This window comes from Nicotiana tabacum, chromosome 10, assembly GCF_000715075.1.
Source record: "Nicotiana tabacum cultivar K326 chromosome 10, ASM71507v2, whole genome shotgun sequence".
Lineage (NCBI taxonomy): Eukaryota > Viridiplantae > Streptophyta > Magnoliopsida > Solanales > Solanaceae > Nicotiana > Nicotiana tabacum.
Window position 1 is genome coordinate 61,412,195 of NC_134089.1, and position 10,265 is coordinate 61,422,459.

Genomic DNA, 10,265 nt, shown 5'->3' on the forward strand with positions numbered 1-10,265 from the left:
GTTCATGTTAGATTTAACTATTTCATTCATTGAAAACCAAGTTGGTGATGACACTAATGAGCAGATCGAAAAAGATAGACTGCGGTTGCCTCAACTCAGTCCGCATCATATGTTCGAGAATTCACCCCCCCCCCCCCCAAATAGTTCCAGGGGACCATCACCTCAAAGGACTAAGCCAGTGAAGCATCCGAGAACTAGTAGAATTTATGGCTCAACAAAGGATTTGGAGTCAACGAGGCTATGCTAGCCTTGACTGCAAATGTAGGTGTACATTCACCGGCAACACCAAGATTGGACTTGTCCATTTCGACTGCAATGCCCCGAGGTTTCGATATTGGAGAACTCCCAAATGATTCTAGAGCTAGAGGATAAGGTATGACCGACAATTCCAATTTATAGAATTTGGTACTAACATTGTTGAAACAGCTTAAGGAGAAGAATGAACGAATAGAGCAAATTTTCAGAGTTCCTCTTGTTGTCAAAAGAATTGACATGGGATAAATATTCTCAACAATGATAGAAGCCAAGTGTTAACACGGTGCCGAATTTATCAAAGTTAAAGATGTATGATATACCGAAGTATGATGGAATACCAGATCTCCAAGATCACTTCATAGAATATACAACCGGAGTTAAAGGAAAGGATTTGATAAAATTGGAGATTGAACAGGTGCTTGTGAAGAAGTTCGAAGAAACACTCATAAAAGATGCATTAACCTGGTTTTCTCTTCTTTCCAAAAATTCAACAAGCTCTTTTGATAAGCTTGCAAAAACCTTCGTTAAGGCATATATTGGAGCACAAAAAGTTGAAAATTTAATGAAAAACATCTTCAAAATTTGAAAAAAGAACATTGAGCTACTCCAAGAATTTGTTAATAAATTCCAAAGAGAAAGTATATTGCTACCGCATGTTCTTGATAATTGGGTGGCAACAGCCTTTGTGAAGAATTTAAATAATAGAATTTCTAAGGCCATAAGAAGACTGAAGGAAAGTTTGCAGGAATTTCCACCAATAACCTAGAATGACATGTGCAATCGATACAATACCAAGCTTCATATGGAAAAAGACATGGTAAGTCGGACCGCTACTGATAGCGGGTCCGAAAATAGATATATCGTACGTCCAAAAATATTCCAAGAAGAACAAAATCTAATTGCAGAAGTTCGAGGAATCGTTATGATCCTTGCTTTGGCACCTCATAACGTGATGCTAAAAGAAGACAGCCAAACTAGAATTTTTGGTGGCCCAGTCAAAAGAACAACGTCGAGCCTTCCTTGACAAGTAAGGAACCATCCTACTAAATCGCAAGAATCCGCAGGACCCTCAACTGAAGGAGGCTCGAACGTAGAATTAGATAAAGATATTTTGGACACAATTATTGAACCGGAAAATGCAGATGCCACGAAGTTAGCTACTGAAGAGCTATAAACTATCATATTCTTCATTGACTTCTCAAATATGAAAGTTTACATTGGTTTAGGACATAACTCCGAACTCAAAGGTATACCACTGGAGGTAATAACCCATACACTCAATATTGACCTATGTTATAAACTGGTAAAGCAAAATAAGGAAGTTTTGGCCAATTGCGAATCAAATAATAGAAGATGAATTTACCAAACTTCTAAATATCAGTTCAGTCCGAGAAGTCAAATATCCAGACTAATTAGCTAACATCAACCTACCATTACTTTCAAAACCCTAAGAAGGAGGACAATTACTAGTCTATCAAGCTGTGTTAGAGATCTCGGTAAGTACAATCCTGGTTTGGGAAAACAAAGGCAAACAAACTCCAATATATTATTAGTAAAATACTTCTAGACACAGAAACTACATATCTACATCTAAAGAAATTGGCCTTGGCATAATAGTAGCTTCCCGAAAACTAAAGCCTTATTTTTAATGTTATTCTATTTCCATACTCACCACTTTCTTGTTACGGAGCATCCTTCATAAATCAAATGTCTCGGGACAACTTGACAAATAAGCAGTCGAACTTAATAAATATGATATTACATATCAACCTCGTACTACCATCAAATTACAAGTCCTATAATAATTTGTAGCTGACTTTAGTATGGGTATACTTCTCGAAGCCAAAAATGAGGCATTCATTACTTTCGAGACAATTCTCAATATGAACCTCTACATGGATGGGTCATCGAATGTTAAAGGTTCTAGTCTAGGAATAATACTCATTGTACCTATCGAGGAAGTAGTTAGAAAATCTATAAAATATTGTTCTATTACTAATAATGAAGTCGAGTATGATGATGTAATTGCAGGGCTAGAATTAGCCTGGGGACTCGAAGCAGAAAAAATTGAATTAAAGAGTGATTCTCAACTTCTGATCAATCAAATCCAAGGACATACGTGGCGTGAGAAGCTCGGATACAGCTCTACTCGAAATAAGTCACGAATCTTTCGACTCAATTCCGAAAATGAAAGATAATTCAAATACCCTGAGAAGGGAATGATGAGGATGATGCATTAGCAAACCTTTGATCATCTGCAAATATCACAAACTCAAAAAATAATTTGGTCGTTCACTTATTTCATTCTATTCTCAATCTGAAATAGAATAAGGTAAACTCTACTAATTCAACTTGGGATTTGCCTAATGCGTTTGTGGACTATTTGCAGAATGGAACGTTACCCGAAGATAACAAAACATCTCGGCAACTTAGAATTCCAACAGCCAGATACTGCCTTGTTGACGGAGAACTCTATTAATGAAAGTTTAATGGTCCCCTAGCCAAGTTCCTAAGACCCGAACAAATAGATATGAAAAGCCCAAGAAGAAAATTGTGAAAATCACTTGGAGATAAAGCTCTATCTTGAAAACTCATTGGACCTAGATATTATTTGCCTCAAACCAGAAGATGATGATATATACCCTCAACAAAAATTTGGAAATACAATCATTCCTAAGAGGTTGACAAAGTATGACCGATAGGGCAGAATGTGCCATTTTCATCCAAAACACTTCTCGTTACCTATACTTTCTTTCAAGAATCAGACTAGTGGTGTCACGACTCGAAATCCCATCCATGGGGCGGTGACATCCACTTGCTAGGTAAGTCAATATTAGCTAAAGAATTAACTAATTTTAACAATTTAAAATAGAGTACTATAATTAATGACTGATAAACTCTAAAATACATGTGATAAATGCAAAAGTAACACAGTCTATACCAATCCCAAAAATTCGGAGTCACAAGTACATGAGCAACTAGAATACTACAAATATGGTTTGAAATAAAATACAACTGTCTGAAACTAGATAAACAGTAAAACAGGATAGAAGGGGACTTTAAGGACTATGAAATCTCAACACAAATGGTACTAAAACGTATAGAACACCAAGGATCTACGAGTACAAATAGAGAACAAGCAACATCTCATATTTACAAACCTCAACAAAACATTAACACAAGAATAGTCAAAGGACTCACACAATCGGATATAACTTAGTAAAGTGCAAACAAGTAAAGTAAATTAAAAATAATAAAGGCAAGTAAAGGCGTGAAACAATGAAGATATTCAATTATTTCAGGTGGGAACATATGGGATGTAAACATATATTGTTTGAGGAATGAATAAATCGAAACAAGTAACAACTAAACGACATATATAACAAATAAGACATGAATAATAAGTAAGAACAAGTAGCAATCATGCATGTAACGAGATATAACATAGAATAAATAAAGAAATACGGGTAAATAGCTCAACCCGCATGCTTTGACTAATGACAATGCATATACACTCGTCACCTCGTACATACGTCATCCCCACACATATTTCACGTAGTAAATAGACCAACAAGTCCTAATTCTCTCAAGTCAAAGTTAAACACAACATGTACCTCTTTCTGCAACCAAGTCAACAATCAACCACGTATTTTCCTTTAGAACAAGCCTCTAAACCAACCAAATCTAGCCAAATATCTTTCAAACAATCCAAATAAAGTTTTAGAAACCACCCACGATAAAAAAAGTTCAATCTTTAATGAAATTAAAAAGGTCAAAAAAGTCAACTCTGGGATCGCTTGGTCAAAATCCGATATTCGCAGCAAATTCCGATTACCCATTCAACCCTAGCCCGGATATGTGATTTATATCAAAATCTGACATCAAATTGAGGTCTAAATCTCAATTTTACAAAATCCCTAAATTCTACCCAAAACTCCTAATTTCTACCATGAAATTCATAAATTTTATGTTAAATATTTATGAAAAGTAATAGAGAATTGATGGAAAATGAATTAGAGTTGCCTCCCAATGAATTTAATGAGAAAATGTTCTTCAAAAGTCGTCTCTAGAGTGTTTAGGGTTGAGAAATAGTGTAAAATGAGCTAAGTCCTAATTTTTTCCTCGTTTACCTAGTTGCACACTTCACAATTGCAATGTCTGCAATTGCAAAACACTGATCGCAAAAGTGGCCAATGCAATATACTCACTGAAGTTGCAAAAGTGAAATATCATTTGCAAATGCGAAGTGCCCTCCATAGGAAATGCGCATAAATGCTTCGCAGATGCAAAGTTGACTCCCTAGGCGTTGTATCGCAAATGCAACTCTGAGATTACAAATGCAATCTCAACTAAGTTCGCAAAAGCAAATGCTACTTCGTAAATGCGAAGTTCCAATCCCAGCCTATATTCGCATTTGCGATCCTGACATCACAAATGCGAGGAACACAATTGCGATCAGCTCTTCGAAAATGCGAAACCTGCAAGTTTGTATCAGCAACTGCTGAGCGCCAGCAGTCCCAAACTCTTATGCAATGCATCCGAAACTCACCCGAGCCACCCTCGGACTCCAAATCAAACAAGCGCACAAGTGTAATATTATTATATAAACTTGTTCGCTACCTCTAATCATCAAAATAACATCAAATAACAAGAATCAATCCCCAAAACTCTAGATTTTTATTTAAAACTTAACTTTCACAACTTTTCACATAATGCGTCGAAATGCACTCAGGGCCACTCGGGACCCTAACCAAACATGCGTACAAGTCTAAAAACATCATAAGAACCTAGCAGAATCATCAAAACACCAATCCGAGGTCATTTACCAAGAACCTTGACTGTGGTAAACCCATACCTCATTTTAAGTAAAAAATTATTTTTTTCTTCAAAATTTTACGTAAAAGCTTTTCGAAAAGCAATACAGACCATGCACACAATCAATAAATATCAAATGAAGCTATGAGAGGTCTCGGAACATGGAAATTAGGTCTAGTACTCCAAACGACCTATCAGGTCGTCACATTCTCCACCTTTAAAGAAATGTTCGTCCATGAATAGATATAGAAAAGTATTTGGATTGGTAAGAAGATGGGGGTATATATCCATATATCGGACTCGGAATCCCACGTAGCCTCCTCAATTGCCTGATCCCTCCACTGCACTTTCACATAAGGAAAACTCTTAAATCTCAACTTTCGAATATGCTGGTCTAGAATAGCCACCAGCTCTTCCTCACAGGTCAGATTTTCATCAAGCTGCACTATGTTGAAGTCTAAAACATATGATCTATCCTCATGGTACTTTCGAAGCATGGAAACATAAAATACTGGATGTATCCCTGCTAGGTTTGGAGGCAATGCAAGCCTATATGCAACCTCTCCAGCTCTCTCCATGATCTCAAACGCGCCATTAAACCTCAAGCACTGTCGCACCCCTTTTTTTCTCGCGAAGTTCGGGCTTCGACATTTTGGGGACAACTCCTTTCCTTTAGGGAATTGGGTAAGAAATTTGAAGAGTCTCCATCTAACGGATTAAGGTGCGTTAGGGCACCTAGAACAAATAACTCATGAACTAGTTTACATTACCAAATATTGGGTAAGGACTCGAAATTACCTTGAGGGGAAGGTTTTAGGCACCCCTCGAGGTCCACAACGGTGGGTCCCGGCCAAACTCAATTTAAGCGAATTAGTCTTATAAGCAGATAAACAAACAGATATTTCTTTTAAGAACTAGGAGTAAAAGGGTCCTAGGGTTTTTAGCCTATAGGATCACTTCTATGCAATACTTGGTAATCGTTGATAATAGGCTATATAGTTGTTATTTACACCATAATTGCCCATGCTTTGTTGTTGTTTTATAATGTAAGTTGCCAATAAAATGCTTTAATTGATGCTATTTGGTTTTGCAGGGAATATAAGATGTGAGGAAGCAACATGAAGTGTTTAGAGGCAATAACGTGAAGAAAACACCCACTCAAGAAGTACCCGAACACAAAAGATCTAAAAGAGAAGGAACGTGGAGACAAAAGGCTCAGCAGTACTCACTGCAGTTGCCACCGCGGTCCGTGCCGCGGTTTGGGTCAGTGCTTCCCGCTGTCAGCACCGCGGTCGACGCCGCGTCCACGGCGAGTTGTTCATAGTCCATAAATTCAAGGGGTCAAAGTATCAATTCGGGGAAAACTATTTGTAAAACCCTTATAAGATGTAGAAACTCGCCCAAGACGGGGGGAGGCTGATTTTTGGAGATTATTTTTGCAAGAAGAACAAGTGTGAGAGATTACCCAAAACATCATAGTTCTTATTCTCTTCTATTTTTCTTGTAATTTTCCATTATGAATATTTTCGTAGTTTATTCTTACGTTGCCATTAGTAGTTAAATACTTTAATCTAAGGTTTTGGTGAAACCCGTTGGGGATGACTTGGTTGTGATAGTAATATCGTTTGAATTGGTTGTTAATCTCTATTTGTTCATCTACGTTTTGATTGTGGTTAGTTGAAAGGGCCCTTAATTATCTGTTCCTATTTATTATGTATCTTCTTGAGAGAGAGTGCATATTTAGGTAGTTGTTTGAATAACATCACTCCCGGAGCATAAACGAGAGTCATAACCGAGGGTTTAGATGTTGGATTAGAGATAATGATACCTCGGGTGCAATCTAAAAGAACGGTAATGTGAATCTAGCTAGCGTAGCTTGAAAGAGAGTGTCTAGTAAATTATCATAATTGCTTGAGAGAGATTTATGATAGCTGGAGAGTTCTTGATTGATAGAGATAACTAAGGCCTCTCTATAAGAAACATACAACCAAGGAAATCACCAACGGGGGAAACCATTACCTTAGACCTTATTCCAATTGTTTACACATCAAGCATAGTTAAATTTCAGTTGTTAATTATTTTCAGTTTTTAGTTGTTAGAAATATCATCAATTGTGAATTACAAAGTTTGGGGGAAATTGATTATGTGAATTTAGTAAATCCGACAAAAGTAATTGATAGGTTAATTCTCTGTGGTTCGACTCTGGCAGAATTACTCAGATTATATTTGCTACGTCCGTATATGTCCTTGTATAAGGCATAGTTTGCCGTTATCAAATTTTGGCGCCGTTGCCGGGGAGTTAACGGTGTTATCATTTACAATTGTGAGAAGTACAAAAATTCTAAGTGTAGTCAGTTTTCTCTATACCCAATCTTTTCATTAAAATTTTAACGTTTTAACTCTTGTGGAAACCAGGTGTATGCCTAGAAGTTCTTCGAGACTGGAGAACTGCTAGAAGGACTCTCAGACCCTGAGATAACATTCAGGGCATTGAACCGTGCCAAAAAAAGACTTCAACAATCTTAACAATCACACCAACTCGAATTTAACATGGGTGACGTAGATAACGTCAACGGTAACGTCAGGAATGAGCCAACTGACTTAAATGTCATAGGGGTGGCACCTCTTGTGCCCGAAGCTGCAATTTATGACTGGGCACAACCCACAGCTGATAATATGGCCACTGCCATAGCTGTGCCCGCAATTCAAGCAGAGACATTTCAGATCACCAACAACATGTTGCATCTGCTGCAGAATAAGGGACTGTTCTCCGGGTCACACATTGAAGACCCGCAACAACACTTGAAATTTTTTTTGTCAATTTGTATACCCAAAGGCAGCCAAATGCGACTCTGAAAGCTATCAAGTTGCTACTGTTTCCATTCTCGGTAACCGGGAAAGCTCATACTTGGCTAAATTCACTCCCTATCAACTCCATTACCACCTAGGAGGAATTAGTCAAGTAGTTCCTGAACAAGTTCTATCCGCCTAACAAGACTGCAAAACAGATTGATGACATATTGCAGTATAGGCAGCAGCCCACTGAGTCCTTGCAAGAAACTTGGGAAAGATTTAAAGGGATGTTAGTGAAATGTCCTCACCATGGCATTCCAGACCAGATGTTCGGCCAGAGATTCTACATGGGGCTAGCTGACAATTTGAAAGCAAATATGGATGCTTCAGCTGGAGGTGCGTTTTTAAGTAAAACACTCACTGAGTGCAAAATCCTTCTTGATAAGATGTCACAAAATTCGGGGTGGATGACTAGAGGTACAGAACTGGCACCCATAGTGCATTCAGTTCCTCTTGACCCAAATAATTCGCATGCAAAGAACATGGCCACACTCATGACCCAGATGAGCATATTGACAAAGAAGATTGATGAGATGGGTACAAAACAGGTGCACATTGTTGATACAACAAATGGGGGACTGTGTAAACCTTGTATTAATCAGTCTTATGTGTGTTCATGGAGAGGAGAAGGTGAAAATCAAGGGGCAAGGGAAGATATGAATTATGTCAACAACTATGGGGGTCAGAGGCAAGGAGCACAACAGTGGAGACCGCAGCAAAATCAGCAGTACAGGCCTAATATGCAACAGCCTGGGGGTATGCACCCTCAAAACCAATTAGTGCCAGTACCATATCAGAAACTACATGGCTATCCACAGCAAAATCAACAACAATTGACATACCAACCACCCCCTCAGCAGCAAGATAACAACATGGTGGAAATCAGGGATATGCTTTAGCAACTCATTAGGACAAATAATAAAGTGCAGGAAAAACTGGCAGTGCATGATTCAACCATAAAGAATATTGAAACACAGCTGGGTCAGCTATCCATGGCTTTAAACAACCGTCCTTAGGGAACTTTGCCTGTAGACACAAACATAAACCCCAAGGACCAAAACCCGAATCAGCTGATGGCAGTAAGTCTCCGGAATGGGAGAGATTTAGACAGAGAGCAGGAAATTGCACAAGCCAGCAAGGATACTACACCAGCCACTCCAGTTCAATTAGAGGTAGAGGAACCAACAGAACTTACTGAAGTGGTAGTTAAGCAGAGTCAGGAGGAAAAGGGCAAAGAAAAGATGAATGAGCAAGTAGCAGAACAGGTGGCACCTCTTGTGCCAGAAAATTCTAATAGAGAGAAGCCAGCAAGCAATGCACAAAGGGTGATACCTGTACCCTTTCCTCAGAGACTGGTCAAACAAAAGAAGGCAGACCAATACAAGAAGTTCATGGAGATGCTGCGTCAAATTCAGTTGAATATTCCTTTGATGGATGCCTTGAGGGAGATGCCCGGTTATGCCAAGATGATGAAAGATCTAATGTCACGGAAGTTTGCACTGTAACTCTGACACAGACCTGCAGCGCAGTGGTGGCAAAACCGATGGCTCAAAAGATGTCGGACCCAGGTAGCTTCACTATTCCATGCACAATTGGAAGATATGCCTTTGCAAAGGCGTTGTGTGATTTGGGAGCCAGCATAAATCTGATGTCGCTGGCTGTGTACACCAAACTGGGCATTGGCAGAGCTAGGACAACTTCGATGCTACTACAGCTGGCTGACCGAACAGTGAAAAGGCTCACTGGTATTCTTGATGATGTGTTGGTGCAAGTGGGGAAGTTCGTGTTCCCTGCAGACTTTGTTATCCTGGATTGTCAGGTGGATGAGGAGATACCCCTTATTTTAGGGAGACCATTTTTAGCCACTGGGAGAGCACTGATCGACTGTGAGACTGGGGAATTAAAAATGAGATTGAACGATGAAGTAGTTATATTCAATGTTCAGCAGTCTATGAGGAGACTCAGTGAATATGCTAATTGCTCTCTAGTGGAGGCCGTGGATGTAATCCTGCAAGAAGATGATATGACCCTAACTATAAAAGATCCATTGGAGGCATGTCTGACAAATTTAGAAGAAATGGATGGTGAAGGGTTAGCTGAATGGGTCATGGCACTGGAAGGTCGAGGATTTTGGTCAAGGGAACCTCAGTTCGAGTCCCTTGAGCTAGAAAAAAGGGCCACTCCTCCAGCAAAGCCATCAATAGAGGAACCACCCAAGTTGGAACTGAAGCCACTCCCAGATCACCTCAGGTATGTGTTCTTAGGCCCTGATTCGACCTTGCCTGTTATTATATCATCCGGTTTGCTAGATGTGCAGGTAGAACAGCTCTTATAGGTACTGC